Source organism: Chiloscyllium plagiosum, unplaced genomic scaffold (assembly GCF_037043375.1).
Source record: "Chiloscyllium plagiosum isolate Xiang-an unplaced genomic scaffold, Cpla_swu_hap1 HiC_scaffold_22, whole genome shotgun sequence".
Taxonomy (NCBI): Eukaryota; Metazoa; Chordata; class Chondrichthyes; order Orectolobiformes; family Hemiscylliidae; genus Chiloscyllium; species Chiloscyllium plagiosum.
The window spans coordinates 16,326,894-16,349,972 of NW_028270160.1; the positions used below are offsets into that span (position 1 = coordinate 16,326,894).

The 23,079-nt window shown below is 43.0% G+C and overlaps 1 protein-coding gene across 24 annotated transcripts in view; it reads right to left on the reverse strand.

Annotated features, from left to right (window-relative positions):
* LOC122561273 (solute carrier family 2, facilitated glucose transporter member 9-like) overlaps positions 1 to 23,079 on the reverse strand; it is a 253,152-nt gene that overhangs the window by 229,062 nt on the left and 1,011 nt on the right. For 19 of the 24 annotated variants that reach the window (XR_015760893.1, XR_015760889.1, XR_015760890.1 and 16 more), the window contains exon 2: positions 22,874 to 22,978. The exons of the other annotated variants lie outside the window; for them this stretch is intronic. The gene's annotated coding sequence lies outside the window, so the exon portion shown is untranslated. The remainder of the gene's footprint in view (positions 1 to 22,873; positions 22,979 to 23,079) is intronic. 24 annotated transcript variants of the gene reach the window in all.

Below are 23,079 nucleotides of genomic sequence, written 5' to 3' on the forward strand. Positions count from 1 at the left end.
TGAATGGATAGTTGTGGATGTAGTGCCAATCAAGCAGACTGCTTTATCCTTGATAATGTCAAGCTTGAGCTTTGTTGAAGCTTCACTCACCCAAACTTTGAGTCATCAGATGAGTTACTCGCTGCAGGATTTCTAGCCTTCGATTTACTCTTGTAGCCACTGTATTTAAATGGCGAGACTAGAAACCGAACTGAACAATACTCCAGGATATTGATAATGGGGGATTCAGTGATGGTAATGCCATTGAATGTCAAGAGATAATGGTCAACTTCTCTTGCTGGAGATGGTCATTGCCTGGCATTGTGTAGCACGAGTATTACTTGCCACTTTTCAGCCTAAGCCGAGATATTGTCCCGATCTTGCAGTATTTGGACATGGACTACTTCAGTATCTGAGTTGTGAATAGTGGTGAACGTTGTGCAATCAAAGAACATCTCCAATACTGACCTTATGATGGAGAGAAGGTCATTAATCAAACAGCTGAAGATGGTTGGGCCAAAGACAATATTCTGAGGAACTCCTGCAGAGATGTCCTGGAATTGAAAGACTGACCTCCAACAATCAGAACCACTTTCCTTTATAGAACACAGAACAGTACAGCACAGAACAGGCCTTTCAACCCATGATGTTGTGCCGATCACTGATCCTCATGTATGCACCCTCAAATTTCTGTGACCATATGCATGTCCAGTAGTCTCTTAAATGTCCCCAATGACCCTGCTTCCACAACTGCTGCTGGCAACGCATTCCATGCTCTCACAACTCTCTGTGTAAAGAACCCGCCTCTGCCTTCCCCTCTATTCTTTCCTCCAACCAGCTTAAAACTATGACCCCTCGTGTTAGTCATTTCTACCCTGGGAAATAGTCTCTGACTATCGACCCTATCTATGCCTCTCATTATCTTGTATACCTCAATTAGGTCCCCTCTCCTCCTCCTTTTCTCCAAGGAAAAAAGTCAGAGCTCAGTCAACTTCTCCTTATAAGATAAGCCCTCCAGTCCAGGCAGCATCCTGGTAAACCTCCTATGAACCCTCTCCAAAGCATCCACATCTTTCTTATAATAGGGCGACCAGAACTGGACGCAGTATTCCAAGTGCGGTCTAACCAAAGTTTTATAGAGCTGCAACAAGATCTCACGAGTCTTAAACTCAATCCCCCTGTTAATGAAAGCCAAAACACCATATGCTTTCTAAACAATCCTGTCCGCTTGGGTGGCCATTTTAAGGGATCTATGTACCTGCACACCAAGATCCCTCTGTTCCTCCACACTGCCAAGAATCCTATCCTTAATCCTGTACTCAGCTTTCAAATTCGACCTTCCAAAATGCATCACCTCGCATTTATCCAGGTTGAACTCCATCTGCCACCTCTCAGCCCATCTCTGCATCATGTCAATGTCCCGCTGCAGCCTACAACAGCCCTATATACTGTCAACGACACCTCCAACCTTTGTGTCGTCTGTAAACTTGCTGATCCATCCTTCAATCCCCTCATCCAAGTCATTAATAAAAATTACAAACAGTAGAGGCCCAAGGACAGAGGCCTGTGGAACACCACTCACCACAGACTTCCAGGCAATCCTCAGGTCCTCTCCAGTCCTCAGGTACGACTCCAGTGGAGAGTGTGGATGCAAAGATCTTCGCAAGTGGCGAAGCAATTGCATTTCTCATTTCCCAAAGCAGCCGAGGACAAATCTGGTCCGGGCCTGGCGACTTGTCAATCTTAACGTTTGACAAAATTTTCAGCACATCAGCTTCCTCTATCTCTATCCATTCCAGCATGCACACCTGCTCTTCAAAGGTTTCATTCACTACAAAGTTTGTTTCTTTTGTAAAGACAGAAGTAAAAAACTCATTTAGGGCTTCCCCAACCTCCTCAGACTCCACACACAAATTCCCTATGCTTTCCCTGATCGGCCCTACTCTTTCTTTGACCATTCTCTTATTCCTCACAAGTGTAAAATGCTTTTGTGTTCTCCCTAATCCGTTCTGCCAAGCCTTTCTCGTGCCCCCTCCTGGCTTTCCTCAGACCATTTTTGAGCTCCTTCCTCACCTGCCTGTAAGCCTCTAGAGCTGAGCTTGACCCTAGCTTCCCCCACCTTATGTAAGCTACCTTTTTCTTTTTGACGAGAAGCACCACCGCTCTCGTCATCCAAGGTTCCTTTATCTTACCACTTCTTGCCTGTCTCAGAGGGACATATTTATTCATCACTCACAACAACTGTTCCTTAAACAGTCTCCACATGTCTGTAGTGCCTTTACCATGGAACAATTGCTCCTAATCCATGCTTCCTAACTCATGTCTAATCGCATCATAGTTTCCTCTTCCCCAATTAAATATCCTCCCATTTTGCCTAATCCTCTTCTTCTCCATAGCTATGTAGAATGTGAGGCAGTTGTGGTCACTATCACCAAAATGCTCTCCCACCACAAGATCTGATACCGGCCCTGGCTCGTTTCCGAGCACCAAGTCTAAAATGGCCTCTCCCCTCGTCGGCCTGTCAACGTACTGAGTTAGGAAACCCTCCTGAAACAGCTCCATTCAAATCTTCTGCTCAAAGGAGGTTCCAATCAATATTGGGAAAGTTAAAGTCACCCATTACAACAATCCTACTACGTTCACACTTTTCCAAAATCTGCCGACCATTGGTTTCTTCCATCTCCCTGCTGCTATTGGGGGGCCTGTAGTAAACCCCTAACGAGGTGACTGCTCCCTTGCTGTTCCTAATTTCTACCCATACTGACTCGGTAGGCAGATCTTCCTCGACAATGGAAGCTTCTGTAGCTGTGATACCCTCGCTGATTAGCAGTGCTACACCCACTCCTTTTTTTCCCCCCTCCGTATTCTTTTTAAATGCTCTAAACCCTGGAACATCCAGCAACCATTCCTGCCCCTGAGAAACCCATGTCTCTGTTATGGCCACAACATCATAGTACCAGGTACTGATCCATGCTCTAAGTTCATCACTTTTATTCCTGATACTCCTTGCATTAAAGCAAACACACTTTAACTGATTCCTTGGTTCCTTCCCAGGAAAACCCTTCCTACTAGCTGGTCTATCTCTTGCTATTGCCTCATCTGCATCAACTCTCACCTCTGGTATACAGCTCAGGTTCCCACCCCTCTGCCATACTAGTTTAAACCCTCTCGAACTACTCGAGCAAACCTTTCACCCAGGACATTGGTCCCCTTCCAGTTCAGAAGAAAACCCATCCTTCTTGTACAGGTCCCACCTTCCCCAGAAGGCATCCCAGTTATCTACATATCTGAAGCCCTCCCTCCTACACCAGCTGCACCCGCTCCCTGTTCCTCGCCTCACTATCTCGTGGCACCAGTAGTAAACTAGAGAACACTACTCTGTTCATCCTGCTTTGCAGCTTCCATCCTAACTCCTTGAAATCACTTTTTATATCCTCGATTCTTTTCCTGGCAGAACCAATTTCAGAGCAACATATGGTTTTTTGGTGTGTTCATCATAAAGCAACTTTCCATCTCATCTTACTACTAGCATATCCACCACTGTGTAGCATCCACAGACACAGACCTACTGACTTTCTCGATGTTTTTCTCTTAAAACATCCCAGTCCTGACTACTTTGGAGGCAATTATTATCAGCACTTTTGACACTCTAGACCTTTTCTCCCCAAGAGAACCTGAACATTGCTGTTGATTTTGGATGTTTTGGACTTGATGTTACTGGAATCCTGTTTTCCTTTTTACCCTCATGCACTGAACTGCTCACCTCAAGGGTTTAATCACTACTCAGAACAAATTCAAAAATTAAATTAAATAAAAAACAATGTTCCCCCTCTTTCTTAATACATGTTATAGAAATACAAATCAAACTTAAAGCTATACATTGTTCTTCCACTTTTAAACTCAAACTCTCAAACATTATGAACCTTCGTCACAACACCCAGCAGTGATAATATGAATTTACCTGTTGTGAGGGAGTATTTGAACAGTATTAACACAGATTAAGCATTAGCCTAGGACAGAAATTAACAACAGCACCACTTTTCTGGAGAACATCCCACCTCCCCCCCCCCCACAAGGCACTTCACATGAGCAGTATCAAACAAAATTTAACATTGACCAACATGGAAAAGGTCAGGTGACCAAACCTTGATAAAATAGTTACCATGTTCTGACAAAGAGTCACTGGATTTCAAAGGTGAGCTCTGTTTTGCTCTCTTCACTGCTGCCAGACCTGCTGAGTTTCTCCAGCACTTTGTTAAGGTTTAAGGAATGTTTTAAAGGAAGCAGGCATGGTAAAGATGAAAAGGCTTGGAGAGGGAATTTGAGAGTTTATGGCTCAGACAACTGAATCCATGCCATGTCAAAAGGCCAGAACTGATAAAAGTACAATGATATACTAACACTTGAAAATAACTGACTTATTAGGGATAATCAACATGGCTTTATATGAGGGACATCTTGTCTCACAAACTTGATGGAATCTTTTCAAAGTTACAAAGATGATTGATGAGAGTAGGGCAGTGGCTGTTGTCTGCTTGGACTTTACTAAAACATTTGACAAGGCCCATATGGCAGGCTGGTCCAGAAGATTAAATCACATCTGAACCATGGCAAACTGAACACAAAACTGGCTTGGTGATAGAAATGGAGGGTGTTCTGAATGAGTGTTTTTCAGACCGGAGATCTGTGACCAGTAGTGTTGCACAAGGATCAATACTGTTCTTTGTAATATCTGTAAATGACTTACATGAAATGTAGCTTGTCAGATTAAAAAGTTTGTGGATACTGAGGAAGGTAATCAAAGGATACAGCAAGATATAGATCAATTGTAAAGTTGGGTGGTGAAATGGTAGATGGAGCTTAATCTTGTCATGTGTGACGTAATGTGTTTGGGAGGTCATATGAAGGAGGAAAGTATACAGTTCATGGCAGGTCCCTCCAGAGCCTTGATATGCACAGGGATCTTGAGGTCCAAGTACACAGATCCCTGAAAGTAGCAACTGGTGGTAAAGGAGACATTAGACATGCCTGAGGCAGCACAGTGGTTAGCACTGCTGCTTCACAGCGCCAGGGACCTGGGTTCGATTCCAGCCTTGGCACCTGTCTGTGTGGAGTGTCTGCGTGGGTTTCCTCCGGGTGCTCCAGTTTCCTCCCACAGTCCAAAGATGTGCAGGTTAGGTGAATTGGCCATGATAAATTGCCCATAGTGTTCAGGGATGTGTAGGTTAGGCGCATTAGTCAGGGGTAATTATAGGATAATAGGTTAGGATAATGGGTCTGGGTGGGTTACTCTTCAGAGGGTCGGTGTGGACTTATTGGGTCAAAGGGCCTGTTTCCACACTGTAGGGAATCTATGATTCTTGTCTTCATTGGTTGGGAGATCGAGCATAAAGGTTAGCAAGTCACGTTGCAGCCTAATAAGGCTTCAGTTAGGGAACATTTGGAGTACATGCATGGTTCCAATCCCCAACTACAGGAAGGGTGTGGAGGTTTTGGACAGGTTTAGCAAGACACTGCCTGGATTGCAATGCATTAGCCTGAAGGAAAGGTTGGACAAATTTGGATTGTTTACACTAGAACATCAGAGACTGAGGGATGACTGATAGTTTTATATACTTCTATGAGAGATGTGGATAGAGTGGATAGTCGGAGTCTTTTTCCCAGGGTGGAAATGTCAAATACTAGGGCGCATTGGTTAAAAATGGGAGGGAAAAAATTAAAGGGATATGTATGGGGGTAGGTCCTTGGAATGCATTACCAAGAGAGGTGGCAGAAACAGATAAGTTAGTAAAGTTTAACAAGGCACGTAGATGGACACATGAACAGTCAGGAGAGAGTGGGATATGGACCATGTCCAGGCAAGTGGGATTAGTTTAGAATGGCATTATGGTCAGCACAGACATGGCTGGCTGAAGAGTCTGTCTTAAGCTGTATTGTTCTCCTGCATGAGTGTGATGGGATTAGATTCATTGGATGAAAAACACTGATACACTTAGCAAAAGGGCACATTTCTTAAAACATTATGCTGCTACACTTCCATTGTAGATCAACAATGATATCCCAGCTGAGAAGCTGTTGACCACATTGATCCTGAAAGCACCAGCATAGCCACAAACTCCTTAATGCTTCAATTAATCATAACACAAAATGTTTTAACAAAACAGCAATTCAAAAGTATCAAGAATTTAACATCCTACAAATACTAAACACTTTATTTTTTAATACTGTAGTCCGATCATCCCAGAAATTAAAAGTTTTACTCCTTTACAAATTTTACATGCAAAGAAATGTTCCAATGTTAGGATTACAAATGCACAACCTGTAATTGAAAAAAATTCTAACTTCCCAATAGGAGGAACAGCACGGTGGCTAAGTGGTTAGCACTGCTGTCCCAGCGCCAGGTACCTAGGTTCAAATCCACCCTCGAGCAATTGTCTGCGTGGGTTTCCTCCAAGTGTTCTGGTTTTGTCTCACAGTCTAAAGATGTGCAGGTTAGGTGGACTGGCCATGTTAAATTGCCTGTAGTGTCCAGGAATGTGCAAGCTTGGTAGATTAGCCACGAGGAGAAAGTGTTGACTGCAAATGCTGGAGATCAGAGTCGAAACGTGTGGCGCTGGAAAAGCTAAGCAGGTCAGGCAGCATCTGAGAAGCAAGAGAATCGATGTTTTGGGCATAAGCCATTCATCAGGGATTAGCCATGAGGAATGCAGTTAGGGGTTGGGTCTGGGTGGATAGTTCTTCAGTGGATTGGTGTGAAATCAATGGGTCAAATGGCCTTATTTCACACTGTAGGGATTCTATGATAATATATATTCAGCATCCAGCTAATAACCAACAGAATGAAAAATGCTACAGTAGTGTATTGATGTTCTGGAGATTACATTCTGCAATTCACTCTTCAATGAAAACAGTGACCTTTGCTGCAATATACAAGGGTGCATTTCCCCATAATCAGGCTATAGAGTTATACAATCACTGAATAAATAAAATTCCAGTCTTAATTTTAGCTTTAAATGACTGCCAAAATCTGAACCATCGGTACAATCAACATCACACTGATACGTAAGATTTGAGCAGAGTTTGACAGGGCAGATGCTGAGAGAATGTCTCTTTTTGTGAGGAATCTCAAACTAGGGGGCACATTTTTAAAACAAGGGATCTCATGATTGAAATGAGGTGGATTTTTTTTTAAAAAGAGGGTCATCTATATTTGGAATTCCTTTCCTCTTAGAGTGAAGGAGGCTGAGTCATTGAATATATTAGACAGGTTTTTGCTGGTTGGATGGAGACATGCAGACAGGAAAACGGAGTTAAGGCCACAATCTCACTGAATGGTGGAGGAGACTTAATGGGCCAAATGGCCTAATCCTGCTTCAATTTTTTTGCTTTGTTTCTTAAAATATGTCACAATTTGTACACACTATAAGCAGTTTAATCAGCACACGATGCATGTACATACCGAATGCATGTCACGTAAGCAATATTAAAGTGCACTGTACATCAGGAGACCATCATTTTTGATTTACAGTTTTTGAATGCTTTGCAGGAGTGTACCAAAATAAAACAGTGGAGAGGTAGAATGACACACTTTTAAATCTATGTTCCTGTACACCAGAAGTTACAGATACTAACATGGCATGATGCTCTGTTTAATATTTATTCTTCAATAATGTTAGATCTCTTTGTCAAGTCTTCAGATCTTTGAAATTCAAACAGGAGAAAACCATGAATAAAATATATTTGGGTAACCTAAAGTGATTATACTCAGGAGGAATGGATACCATCTAGATATAGTCATCAATATACAGTTAAATTATGCACTTAAAAAAAAATTCATTCACCAGATGGGAACTTCAGTGGCAAGGCCTAATTAAGAAGCTGCTTGATAGCCATATTTTTGAAACTCCCCAGTTTGAGCTGTTGATTCATCTTAAATAGAACCAAGAGTCAATTACAGAATTTTGATTCAGGGACAATAAACTAAAAGCCATGCATTTCAAAGTCAAAATGGTTTGTAACTTGAAGGAGAGCATTCAGGTTGTGATAACTCATCAGCCTCCTATCTCCGACCATATTGGCAGCAGAGCTTTTGAAGGAGCCATGGCAAGTTGCTGAAGTGCCTTTGAATATAATATGCACTGCTGCCCCTATTTGCCAACTGCCATGCTTTTGTTTGATTAATTTAAGAGATGTGGATATTGCAATTGTTGCCTGTCCCTAATTGCCCTTGAATTAAGGATCCCACTAGGCCATTTCAGAAGATAGTTAAGAGTCAGCCACATTGCTATGGGTCTGGAGTCACATGTAGGCCAGGCCAGGTAAGCAAGGAGGGATATCTGCCATCAAGGACATTAACGAACGAGACTTTTTAAAAAAAAAGACAACCAACAGTACTACATAGTCACAACCAGGCTACCTTTTAAATTCATATTTTTATTGAATTCAAATTTTCACGCTGTGTTAATGTCATGCTGGGACATTAACACAGAGTTAATGGACTGGGTGCTGGTCAAGCAGACTGCTTTGTCCTGAATCGTGCTGAACTGGAGTGCTGTTGGAACTACACTCAAGCAGGCAATGGAACTTGCATCATCATATTCCTGACTTGCACTTTCTATAAAGTGACAGGAATGAGAAGTCAAGAGATATTTTAATCGCTACAGAATTCTAAATCTCTGGTTTGCTTTGTAGCCACAAATGTTTACATGGCATGTCTGATTAACTTACTAGAAACCATTAAAAAAAAGACATGTATTCAGACTTGACACTGGGCTTATTCACTGCACCAAAACAAAGTATTGTAATATTTGCATTTATAACATTAAAGCATATTAGTGAAAGGGCAAGTCTTGTATAATCTATAATTCAGTGTCTCAAGGGGTCATGCAACAATCAATAATTCACTTTAATATTGCACAGCATAATATACTTCTAAAATGAACGGGGTCACGTAAGCTGTTCTAAAGTCTACTGGATAGCAACTTTGGGTGATATGTGTATTAGAAATTAAAGGGGGACCATTTATTAACTGGGAAGATGGTGCAAGGTGATTATGTTTGGAAATTATGGATGCAGACCATGTGCTTACAATCCCAGTATTCCAGAAAAGTGTTGAGAACATCAGTGAGTAGAGAGGTGTGCTTTAATTTGTCTATTTAGTTTAAAGATAGAGAGAGTTGGAGTCTCTATCTGGTTACAAAGCCCATTTCATGGTGATGGGCTTGGAGAGAGTACAGAGGAAGTCATTGTGATAACAAGTTCTAGGCTTTCATCTCTATGGTTCACTCTGCCAGAATGCAGGCTACATCTCAATCTCAGATTGTAAACAACAAATTCTGGGAAAACTGAAACAAGGCTAAAAGATTTGCCTAGCTTTAGCTAGGGGAAGAAGTCTCCAGAAAGATTTCCACTATGATAGAGTGCTTTAGAGTTGAAAGTTAACAGGCAGAAAAGTGAAACAAATATCAGAAATATCATTTTGGACTGATTCTGGGAGCATTAAACACCTATTTAAAAGGATAGTAAAACTTAAGTGTTTTTCTTTTAGTGGTATTTAAAGTTATGCTCCGCTGTTTAAAGTACAAGTTGCCGACAAAATTAATGTTTCCTCAATAGTCCTTTTAGCTTATGTGTTTGAGTAAATGCTTTTACACTTTAAATCTTGTGTCTTATAAATTAAATCTTAAATTAATTCAGTTACTAATTGAAAGCTTGAATTAAAAAAGACATATTTATCTTTATGGTAACCAGATTTTCTTTTAAATTTCACCTGAAACAGTACCTCTGACAATGCTGCAATTCCCCAAAACTCACTGAGAGTGCCAGCCTGCATTACACGTGTTACATTTCTGAACCATAGCTGAACAGCTGGCTTGTTGTGCAGTGTCACACCAACAGCACGGGTTCATTCCTTCTCTCGCTGAGGTTACCATGAAGTTCCAACCTTTGCAATCTTGCTCCCTTGCCTGAGGATGTAGTGATCCTCAGGTTAAATCACCACGAGTCATCTCTCCAATAAGAAAGCAGTCCAATGATTCACTGGCACTATCGTGACTTCACTAAATTCACAGTAGGAGAATCATGGCAGACCTGATGGGAAAATGCAGGGCTTGGTTCGTTGATAAGTAGAATTTAGGTATCAGTTATTTGAATGAGGTATAGCATAGGTGATAATTGGATTATTAACAATTGGTCGGGGCAGGGGTGATTAGGTTAAGGTAGGGTCAGGTTGCAAATCTTGCACGTACAGAAAATCTCCATAAACATATGTTTTGTGATCCATTCCAGGGCATATGCATTGCTACATTACTGTCTCATAATTGGGAGAAAGTAAGGACTGCAGATGCTAGAAATCAGAGTCGAACAGTGTGGAGCTGGAAAAGCACAGCCAGTAAGGCAGCATCCGAGAAGCAGGAGAATCAACGTTTAGGGTATAAGGTCTGATGAAGGGTTTATGCCCGAAACTTTGATTCTCCTGCTTCTCAGATGCTGCCTGACTGCCTGTGCTTTTCCAACACCACACTCTTTGTCTCATAATTAACAAGGATGAGAATACCTAGATTTATCTATCAAGAATGTAGTGATGATGCTAAATCAGAGCCTTTCTATTGCCTGAGTAGTTTTTAAAATTGAATATATTTATATAGAAAAGAAAAAAAAAAGTACTTAAATTGGGCTGAGAAGACATTATTTCTCGGAATTCCCTCTCCCACTACCACAGCTTAACACATTATATCGCAAAAATGAATGGTTTTTACGTAAAAGATTAATTGAAAACCTATTTAAATTCATTGTCTTCTTTGTACTTAAATCAATTTCAAAAATACACACCCCAAAATATTGTTATTGACAGAAACACAATTGGACTTCCCCACTGAGAAACATAAAGAAGATTGTTTATAACAGAACATCAAAAAGCTGCAATACTGTGTAATCAGTCCACTCTGTCACACTTGAAGTAGAACTGTGTTTTCTCTCTCATTGCCTCTTTGAAATACTCAATATAAATCTTACCTGAATAAAACTTCAGAAATGAGCCTTCTAGTTTATACTGTCTTTTGACAAACGAAAGAGCTTTAAAACCTTAAGAGAAATGGTCTGGTAATTAGGTGGCAGAATATTACTGTGGCATGCTGGAAAGTATGCACAACACACATACTTACATTGTAGAATCTATCTTCAGCTAATTTAATGAAGACAAGAATGTCAAATCTAAACACAGATGATTTTTGATTAAATTCCTAAAACAAAAGAAGCTAATTAAGATTGTAAAAGAAAATAAAATGGATGAATTTAACCTAGTGGCAAAATATTATCCAGTTTCCAATCTTGCTTGAAATATATAGAGAAATACACAGTTCTAAGATGAAAAAAGTTGAAGATACTCAGTAACCGGATTTCTTTTTAAGCAGGCGCCAAGCCATAATGAACTTTCAGGATTGGTTATTTTCATAAATCCTTAGCAGTTTTTCACTGGCAGTTTTCCAGCAACTTTCCTCACCTCATTATCTGTACCTCTAATTTACTGTTTTATTTGGAATGAATTGATAAATGTGAAGAAAGCTGTGCTACTAGTACAGCATTACGAAATGTATCTGGCATGGCATTAGACTTAAGAGTCTGTCATAATAATCCAGAATTAAAGCCATGCTGTTAGCATTACTCTGCATTGCAAACCAGCTGTCCAGCCAATGGAAATAACTGACTCCATGAAGGTTACCTTGAAGGATTCTCCTTTACAACCTCACCCCTCACATTAAACCACCACCAGTCATCTCTCTTTAATGGGAGAGCAGCCCTGTGGTCCAACAGGGCTATGGCAACTTTAACTTTTATGTTTAGACTATTGAGACCAAGTGTGAGATTCATGTAAAACAGTATTAATTGACAGCTTGGCAACTTGACAAGATGTAATCTAGTCTCTATTTCAAGGTCATGTTCAGTGACCTTGTTTTATATATGATGTACATCAAACTTTAGAATAGCACTTTCCAATGTAAACTTGCCATGCTACAATTGCACTCTCCCATGCAGGCCACAATTTAGCACTCCTGTGGAAGAAAATGAACAATTACAGTGCACGTTTCCACATTGTCTCCATCAAAAATGAATACTTAGTCATTTATAATTGATTCTATGACTGAAAATAGGCAGATGCAAGATCTTCAATATATTATAGAAAAATGTATTACCACCATGATATAGCACAGAAAGAGGCCTGTCAGCCAACTGTACTGGCTTCTTGGGTAGAATTAATGGTTTGTATATTCTTTGACATAAATACTTAAAAAGATAAAGCTAAATTGTACGAATGCATCTGTAGCACTATAACTGGCCTTTCACAGTTAACAAAAAGAAGAGATACACATCTCTAATAATATGCATTCTGCAGAGGCCTTTATTGCAAGATGATTTGTGTACAAGAGTAAAGATTCATGATACAATTGTATGGAGTCGAAAAGCTTGGTGCTTGAAAAAGCACAGCAGGTCAGGCAGTACCTGAGCAGGAAAGTCAATGTTTCGCACATAAGCCTTTCATCCTGCTCTTCTGATGCTGCCTGACCTCCTGTGCTTTTTCCAGTACCACGCTTTTCGATTATGACTCTCCAGCACCTGCAGTCCTCACTTTCTCCTAGTTGCAAATGTATGGAGCCTGGTTCAGATCACAATTGGAGGGCTGTGTACAGATGTGCCCTCCTTACCTAAGGGAAGTTATACGTGAAATAGAGGGATTCTGGGCTGGCAAGATTGTCCTGAGAGGAGAAACTGAAGGGCATTATTCACTAAGCTTAGAAGAATGTGTGGTGGTTGCAATTAAAGTACAAAATTCTTACTGGCTACAACAAAACAGAAACAAGAAGGTTGTTTCCTTTGGCTGCAGGGTGCGGCATGGGGTGTTGGTCGGTCGAAAAGTGAGGCACAGTCCAGAATAAAGAGCAGGACATTTAAGAATTTCCTCCCCCACAGGTCTGCGTCATTGAGAACTTTCAATGAAACAAACGATAGATTTTCAACTATATCAAGGAGAAGAGGATAGTACGGAAAAATGGCATTGACGCACATTAATTTAGCCACCAAAGGAACTCAATGCCTCAACAATCTAAATAACTCCCTCTTATACCATCCCTCAGCCACACATTCATTCCATCTATTCTCCTACGCCTGATCTAGCTAGCACGTGGTACTGGGAACAGTCTTCAGATTACTACCCATGAGGTCCCTGCTTTTCAATTTGTTTCCTAGCTCCCTAAATCTGCTTGCAAAACCTACTTCCACTTTGCACCTGCGGTGTTGGTACTGACATGGACCATGACCTTTGTCTATTTGCCCTACCAATTCACAGGCAAGGAGGTTGGTGAAATTAAGATATAAGATGTTTGAAAATGGACAAGTTTCATTGAAAAAAGCTATTATCCAACTATTAACATGTCTCATAATTGACTTATTACCGGTTGTAGGAATTTGCTTTCTGCAAATTGGCTGCTTTCTTTCCCCGATAAAAAAAAGACAATAGTTTAAGCAGCATTTCATTGACTGTATCCTGAAGCACAGTCTGGTTGTAACAGGTTTGTTGCACATTTCCTGCTGTATACCACACACACTCATAAGCAGCACTAGGGCCTTTACTTGTGATCCTGAAAAGTATCCACACTATCTCAGATTGCCCTGCTAGGGTAAGGTATCACAAATGTTTGAGCAACAAACGAACCTTAGCTGTTTCACACTTTTTTGCCCATATTCATTCACAGGACATGGACATCAATGGCCAGGCCAGTATTTGTTGCCTAACCCTGTTTGCCCATATCCAGTATAAGATGCAATTTTATAATTGGACATTTTCTGCTTAATTTGGAGTGTGAGAATTACACTAATAACCAAGTAGCATTGTTGGTGTGCAATGTGGCAAGCTTGCATGTACTGGAAGCTACATATATTAACACAAAACCCTGTTCTTCGGAGACAGAAAGAACATAAGATCAGCGATGATGTTAAATAGGTAAAAACAATGACTGCAGATGCTGGAAACCAGATTCTGGATTAGTGGTACTGGAAGATGACAGCAGTTCAGACAGCATCCAAGGAGCTTCGAATTCGACGATTCGGGCAAAAGCCGTTCATCAGGAATAAAGGCAGTGAGCCTGAAGCGTGGAGAGATAAGCTAGAGGAGGGTGGGGGTGGGGAGAAAGTAGCATAGAGCACAATGAGTGAGTGGGGGGAAGGGATGAAGGTGATAGGTCAGGGAGGAGAGTGAGGAGTGGATAGGTGGAAAAGGAGATAGGCAGGTAGGACAAGTCCGGTCAAGTCACGGGGACAGTGCTGAGCTGGAAGTTTGGAACTAGGGTGAGGTGGGGGAAGGGGAAATGAGGAAACTGTTGAAGTCCACATTGATGCCCTGGGGTTGAAGTGTTCCAAGGCGGAAGGTGAGGCGTTCTTCCTCCAGGCATCTGGTGGTGAGGGAGCGGCGGTGAAGGAGGCCCAGGACCTCCATGTCCTCGGCAGAGTGGGAGGGGGAGTTGAAATGTTGGGCCACGGGGCGGTGTGGTTGGTTGATGCGGGTGTCCCGGAGATGTTCCCTAAAGCGCTCTGCTAGGAGGTGCCCAGTCTCCCCAATGTAGAGGAGACCGCATCGGGAGCAACGGATACAATAAATGATATTAGTGGATGTGCAAGTAAAACTTTGATGGATGTGGAAGGCTCCTTTAGGGCCTTGGATAGGGGTGAGGGAGGAGGTGTAGGCTGGACTAGGTGGGATAGCATCACCTCAGGAGATCTCCCACCCACAGCTTCCAACCTCATAGTCCGGGAACCCCACACTGCCCGGTTCTACCTCCTTCCCAAGATCCACAAGCCTGACCAACCTGGCCGACCCATTGTCTCAGCATGCTCCTGCCCCACTGAACTCATCTCTACCCACCTCGACACTGTCCAATCCCCCCTAATCCAGGAACTCCCCACATACGTTCGGGACACCACCCACGCCCTCCACCTCCTCCAAGACTTGCGTTTCCCTGGCCCCCAACGCCTCATCTTCACCATGGATATCTCCATCCGCCATGACCAGGGCCTCCAAGCCCTCCGTTTTTCCCTCTCCAGACGTCCCCAACAGTACCCTTCCACCGACACTCTCATTCGTTTGGCCGAACTGGTCCTCACCCTTAACAATTTCTCCTTTGAATCCTCCCACTTCCTCCAGACCAAAGGGGTAGCTATGGGCACACATATGGGCTCCAGCTATGCCTGTCTCTTTGTTGGCTACGTAGAACAGTCGATCTTCCGTAATTACACCGGCACCACTCCCCACCTCTTCCTCCACTACATTGATGACTGCATTGGGGCCACCTCGAGCTCCCGCGAGGAGGTTGAGCAATTCGTCAACTTCACCAACACATTCCACCCTGACCTTAAATTTACCTGGACCATCTGACACCTCCCTCCCCTTCCTGGACCTCTCCATCTCCATTAATGACGACCGACTTGACACTGACATTTTTTACAAACCCACCGACTCCCGCAGCTACCTGGATTACACCTCTTCCCACCCTACCTCTTGCAAAAATGCCATCCCGTATTCCCAATTCCTCCGCCTCCGCCGTATCTGCTCCCAGGAGGACCAGTTCCACCACAGAACACACCAGATGGCCTCCTTCTTTAGAGACCGCAATTTCCCTTCCCTCGTGGTTAAAGATGCCCTCCAACGCATCTCGTCCACATCCCTCACCTCTGCCCTCAGACCCCACCCCTCCAACCGTAACAAGGACAGAACGCCCCTGGTGCTCACCTTCCACCCTACCAACCTTCGCATAAACCAAATCATCCACCGACATTTCCGCCACCTCCAAACAGACCCCACCACCAGGAATATATTTCCCTCCCCACCCCTTTCCGCCTTCCGCAAAGACCGTTCCCTCCGTGACTACCTGGTCAGGTCCACGCCCCCCTACAACCCACCCTCCCATCCTGGCACTTTCCCCTGCCACCGCAGGAACTGTAAAACCTGCGCCCACACCTCCTCCCTCACCCCTATCCAAGGTCCTAAAGGAGCCTTCCACATCCATCAAAGTTTTACTTGCACATCCACTAATATCATTTATTGTATCCGTTGCTCCCGATGCGGTCTCCTCTACATTGGGGAGACTGGGCACCTCCGAGCAGAGCGCTTTAGGTAACACCCGCACCAACCAACCACACCGCCCCGTGGCCCAACATTTCAACTCCCCCTCCCACTCTGCCGAGGACATGGAGGTCCTGGGCCTCCTTCACCGCCGCTCCCTCACCACCAGATGCCTGGAGGAAGAACGCCTCATCTTCCGCCTCGGAATACTTCAACCCCAGGACATCAATGTGGACTTCAACAGTTTCCTCATTTCCCCTTCCCCCACCTCACCCTAGTTCCAAACTTCCAGCTCAGCACTGTCCCCATGACTTGTCCTATCTATCTCCTTTTCCACCTATCCACCCCACCCTCTCCTCCCTGACCTATCACCTTCATCCCCTCCCCCACTCACCCATTGTACTCTGTGCTACTTTCTCCCACCCCCACCCTCCTCTAGCTTATCTCTCCACGCTTCAGGCTCACTGCCTTTATTCCTGATGAAGGGCTTTTGCCCGAAACGTCGATTTCGAAGCTCCTTGGATGCTGCCTGAACTGCTGTGCTCTTCCAGTACCACTAATCCAGACGATGTTAAATAGCAGTGTGGGCTCAAAGGCTGAATTGCCTACTCCTAATTCTTATGCTCCTATGTTTCTAATTTAACATGCACTGCACCTGATTCAGCTCAACAAAATATGTGACAGCCACTCGAGTAAAAGTGAAATGCTGCCAATGCTGAAAATCTGAAATAGAAAACAGAAAACACTCAAGAAACTCTGGCAGCAAATGTTCTGAAAAGGAGTCATAGAGATGTACAGCATGGAAACAGACCCTTCGGTCCAACCCGTCCATGCCGAGCAGATATCCCAACCCAATCTAGTCCCACCTGCCAGCACCCGGTCCATTTCCCTCCAAACCCTTTCTATTCATATACCCATCCAAATGCTTCTTAAATGTTGCAATTGTACCAGCCTCCACCACTTCCTCTGGCAGCTCATTCCATACACATACCACCCTCTTACTAGACTCAAAAGGTTCACACTGTTTCTCTTCCCAGACACTTTCACATTCACCGAGTTTAGAGTCATAGAGATGTACAGCACGGAAAAAGACCCTTCAGTCCATGCCAACCAGATATCCTAACTTCATCTAGTCCTATTTGCAAGCATTTGGCCCATGCTATACTGTTCTATATTCTATATTCTATTAATGTGCCCATCCAGTTGCCTTTTAATGCTGTAACTGTACCAGCCTCCACCATTTTCACAAGCAGCTCATTCCATACATATGCCACCCTCTATTTGAAAAGGTTGTCCTTTGGGTCCATTTTAAATCTTTCCCTTCTCACCTTAACCTATGACCTCTAATTTTAGACTCCCGTACCTTGGGAAAAAAAGATGTTGGCTATTCACCCTGCCCATGCCCCTCATGATTATACAAATCTGCAGAAGGTCCCTCTCAACCTCCAATGCTCCAGTGAAAACAGCCCCAGCACATTCAGCCTCTCCCTATAGCTCAAACCCCATAACATCCTTATAAAGCTTTGCTGCATCCTTTCAAGCTTAACAATATCTTTCCTATAGCAGGGAAATCTGAACTGAATGCAGTATTCAAAAAGTGTCCCAACCAATGTCCTGTACAGCCACAACAGGACCTCCCAACTTCTATACTCAATGCACTGAGCAACAGAGGTAAGTGTACCAACACCTTCTTCACTAACCATCTACCCGTGACCCCATCTTCAAGGAACTATAAACCTGCATTCCAAGGCTTCTTTGTTCAGCAACACTCCTCAGGACCTTACCACTAAATGTATACGTCCTGCCCTGATTTGCCTTACCAAAATGCAACACCTCACATTTATCTAAATTAAACTCAATCTGCCACTTCTCGATCCATTGGATCAAGGTCCTGTTGTACTCTGAAGTAACCCTCTTCACTGTCCACTACACTATCAATTTTAATGTCATCAGCAAACTTACTAACCATTCCTCCTACATTCACATCCAAACCATTTATATATATATGACAAAAAGGAATGGACCCAGCACTGAACCTTGTGGCACACTGCTGGTCACAGGCCTCCAGTCTGAAAAACAACCCTCCACCATAGGTTTTCAAGGTTTGTGCGAAGATTTGTAGCTTGGGCGTCAGCTGTCGTGGTTGTGGGCATGTTTGCCGAGCTGGGACGTTGATTCGCAGACGTTTTGCTCCCTGTCTAGATGACATCACAGCGCTTCGGAGCCTCCCGCGAAGCATCTGAAAACCATTTGGTTCTGTTTCTGCTGCTTCCGGTTGTTCGTTGTAGTGGCTGGTATATTGATGGATGAAACCAGAAAGCAACAACACCCCAACATTTTATGAATCACCCCAAAGTACACAAACGATACATACCACTCAGATACATTGTGGCACACCCGAGAATGCCATTGCATAAACTGGCAAAAAGAACTCCAACAAAAACTAATTAGCAGATTCAAACACTCCACACATTCATCACAGGAATTCCGAGACAACTTTAATGAACATAAACATAGACAAGGTTGAAGCAGTGGTCTCATTTGATTTAACGGCATTGTTCACTTCAATTAACAAATCTCTAGCCAGAGAGACAATAGCATAACAGATAACATGACGGGGAACCTGTGAACAAGGACTGCATACTCAAACTACTGGACCTGCACTTGTCAACACACTTCACATTCAACAACCAAATATATGAACAGATCAATGAAATACCTATGGGCTCACCCATCTCTGGGCTCATAGCAGATGCAGTGATGCAAAGATTGGAACAAACAGCCCTACCACAAATCCAACCCAAACTGTGGATCAGATGCACAGACGACACCTGTGTTATCATTAAGAGAACAGAAATCAAAAACACACACCGGATTATCAACACCATACACATAAGGATAATATTTACGAGGAAGGAGGACACCAACAATCAACTCCCATTCTTGGATATGATGGTACAAAGAACACAGAAAATTGAATGCACCACAGAAAAGGTGTACGGGATCCACTCCCCCTACATTCCCTTCTTATTTCAGGTCCTGAATTACAAAGACAACCACCCAAACTCACACAAGATAAGCTGCATTAGGACCCTGTTCAAAAGGGCTACAAGACACTGCAGCACCCACGGTCTACGAAGGAAAAACAAAGAACACCTCTACAGAGTATTCGCCAAGAATGGATATCCCCGCAACTTCATCCACACATGCCTAATAGACAAACACGACAAGGACATGCCGCGACCTAACTCACTAGCCACGCTACCTTACATAAAAAATGTCTTCGGGCTGACGGCCAGACTTCTCTAACCACTTGGGTTCATGACAGCCCATAAACCGATAGCCACGCTCAGACAACTCACCAGGACAGAAGACACAATACCCATCATGCGCAAAACTAACACTATTTACAAGAGTCCATGCAAAGACTGCATGTAACAGCAAACTGGACAAACAGGCAGACAACTAACAATCCACATCCACAAACACCAACTAGCCACTGATCGCCACGACCAGCTGTCTCTAGTAGCCATACACACTGACGACAAGGATCACAAATTCTAGTGGGACAACACAACAATCATAGGACAAACTAAATATAGAACAGCCAGAGAATATCTAAAGCATGGCATTCAGCCACGAAATCCATCAGCAAGCATGTTGATCTAGACCCAATATACCGGCCATGACAATGAAAACAACCAGAAACACGACAAGCAGGAGAAAACGGAACCAAACAAAATCCAAAAGACACAGTACAGCAGCACCCCACAGGAAGCTCCAAAGCACTGAAGATGCCACCTAGACAGGGGATGAAATTTGCAAATCAACTTCCCAGCTCGGAGAACATACCCACAACCACGACAACCCTCCACCATTACTTACCTTCAAGCCGACTTTATATCCAAATGGCTAAATCCCCCTGGATTCCATGTAATTAACCTTGCTAAACAGTCTACTATGTGGAACCTTGTTGAACACCTTGCTGAAGCCCATATAGAGAACATCTACTGCTTTCTCCAGCATTTTGCTCGTATTTTAAATGATGATCCATGCTAGTTCATTTCTCACAGCAATGCCTTGAACAGAGTCAACCTGCCTAGTTTAAAATTTAAACAAAGCTTGGCAGTTCACTTGTTATTTATCAGATATTTTCTCATCAGCCTATGTAGAGGTGCACACCTTTGGAAGAGGTGAGACTTGAAACCAAGCCTTCTGGTTCAGAGGTAGGGGCAGTACTACTGTGCCATAACAGCCCTTAATTGTCAATCATCATTTGCTGATCCAGGACAGCACCTCTATCAAAGTCCATTTACCAACCAATTAGCACTTTTTTCTCATACAGTTCATTTTCCTCTTAAATTGATATTCTTGCAAATCATCCTGATGAGTATAAATGAAAAAGCTTTGACAAAATATGTTTTCAACAATACTTAAATATTTCAGTATATAAGACTCAGGAAAAGGATTTAGAACGAACATGTTATAATCTACTATAAATTAGGTTTGAGCACAGCACTTCAGGCAGGATCAACATCTGGATGTGGGTTTGCTCGCTGAGCTTGAAGGTTCATTTCCAGATGTTTCGCCACCATACTAGATAACATCTTCAGTGAGCATCCAAATGAAGCACTGGTGGTGTAGCCTGCTTTCTATTCATATTATTGGCGTTTCTTGGGTTGGTGATGACATTTCCTGCAGTATCATTTCCTGTGGTGATGTCATTTCTTGTTCTTTTTCACCGGGGGTGGTTAATGGGATCCAAGTCAATGTGTTTGTTGATCGAGTTTTGGTTGGAATGCCATGCTTCTAGGAATTCTTATGCGTGTCTCTGTTTGGCTTGTCTGAGGATAGATGTGTTGTCTCAGTCAAAGTGGTGTCCCTTCTCATCTGTCGGTAAGGATACTAGTGAGAGTTGGCCACATATGTTTGTGGCCATTTGATGTTCATGTATCCAGGTGGCTAGTTTTCTGCCTGTTTGCCCAATGTAGAATTTGTTACAGTTCTCGCAAGGTATTTTGTAGATTAAATTGGTTTTGCTGGTTATCTATATAGGTTCTTTCAAGTTCATTAGTTTTAGTGTGTTGGTGGCCTACCATGATGCCAAGGGGTCTGAGTAGTCTGGCAGTCATTTCCGAGATGTCTTTGATGCAGGGGAGAGTGGCTAGGGTTTCTGAACGTGGTTTGTCTGCTAATTTGGGTTTGTTCCTCAGAAATTGGCAGATTGTGTTCATTGGGTACCCGTTCTTTTTGAATACATTATATGGGTGATTTTCCTCTTGCTCTGTGTAGTTCCTCTGTGCTGCAGTGTGTATTGGCTCGTTTAAATAATGTTCTAATGCTGCTTCATTGGTGGATTATGATTAGATTAGATTCCCTACAGTGTGGAAACAGGCCCTTCAGCCCAACAAGTCCACACCGACCCTCCGAAGAGTAACCCACCCAGACCCATTTTTTTCCCTCTGACTAATGCACCTAACATGTTGGGATGATTGCTTCTGGAGTTCAATATTTGGTCCATATGAATTGTTTCCTTGTAAACGCTGGTTAGAAGTTCCCACTGGCTGGTCACTCTACTGGGACATCTAGGAATGGCAGTTTGTTGTTGTTTTCCTCCTTTCTGGTGAATTTTATGTCAATAAAAGGTATTATTGATGGTCTTGAAGGTTTCCTCGAATTTGTTTTGTTTAGTGATGACAAAGGTGTCATCCACATAGTGGACCAACTGAAATACTATCAACAAACACATTGATTTGGATGCCATTTACCACCCCCTAATAAAAAGAACAGAAATGACATCACCATCGGAAATGATGCCACCACAGGAAATGACATCACCAACCCAAGGAAACCCAAACATATAAATAGAAAGCAGGCCAAACCACCAGTGCTTCATTCGGAGGCTCGCTGAAGATGTTACATAGTATGATGACGAAACGTCCAGAAACTAACCTTCCAGTTCAGCGAGCAAATCTACATCCAGAACCTCCACCTGAGCTACAAATGTTCTCAAAACTTGCTAGAATCAACATCGTTTTGAGAAAGGGAGGTTGAGTTTCAGTAATTTGGCATAATCTTTTGAGGAAGTAACATGGATAAAGGAGAACCTGTAGATGTAGTGCATTTTGATTTAAATAGTTTTTTTTGATAAAGTATCACGAATGTCCTAACATAAGAACATACGAGCTCTCTCATGTCAGATAGGAGAATTTCTTTGAGTTGTTCGAAAAGTGAAGACTTTCAAGCGTGGAAGCAGAATCATTGAATATTTTGACCACAGTTAGACTTGATCAGCTCAGGCGCCTCAGGCGACTGTCTGTGTGGAGTTTGCACGTTCTCCCTGTGTCTGCGTGGGTTTCCTCCGGGTGCTCCGGTTTCCTCCCACCATCCAAAGATGTGCAAGTCAGGTGAATTGGCCATGCTAAATTGCCTGTAGTGTTAGGTAAGGGGTAAATGTAGGGTTATGGGTGGGTTGCGCTTCGGCGGGTCGGTGTGGACTTGTTGGGCCAAAGGGCCTGTTTCCACACTGTAATGTAAACTAATCTAATCTGAAAGCTATGATTTTATGAAAAGCTGATCGGCCTATTCCCGTTCCTAATTAGCATGTTCATGTGCTTGCAGAGTTCAGAGGACAGACCAGTACAATTCACTCAAACATGTCAGGCTCTGTAACAGTGCAGTGAAAAGTCGGTGAAAGCCGACCCCATAGAAAGTTTTCAAAGTAAGTTGGATAGATAGTCGAGAACTAGTTACTTAAAGCATTAAAAAAAAAGGGTTGTGGACCTTTTCTAGTACGATTCCTCTTTCAAAACTCTAGTATGGGCAGAGCGGGCCGAACAGTCTCCTTTCGCGCTGGAGCCCTTGAATCTATCGGAATAAAATCAGCACCTGAAATCACATGAGGTGCACATTAAATTCAGTGACGGGTAGAGTTCCTTTATATGCCAGAATGATGCCCTACCACCACTCCCCAGGCTTCGCTCTGGTTT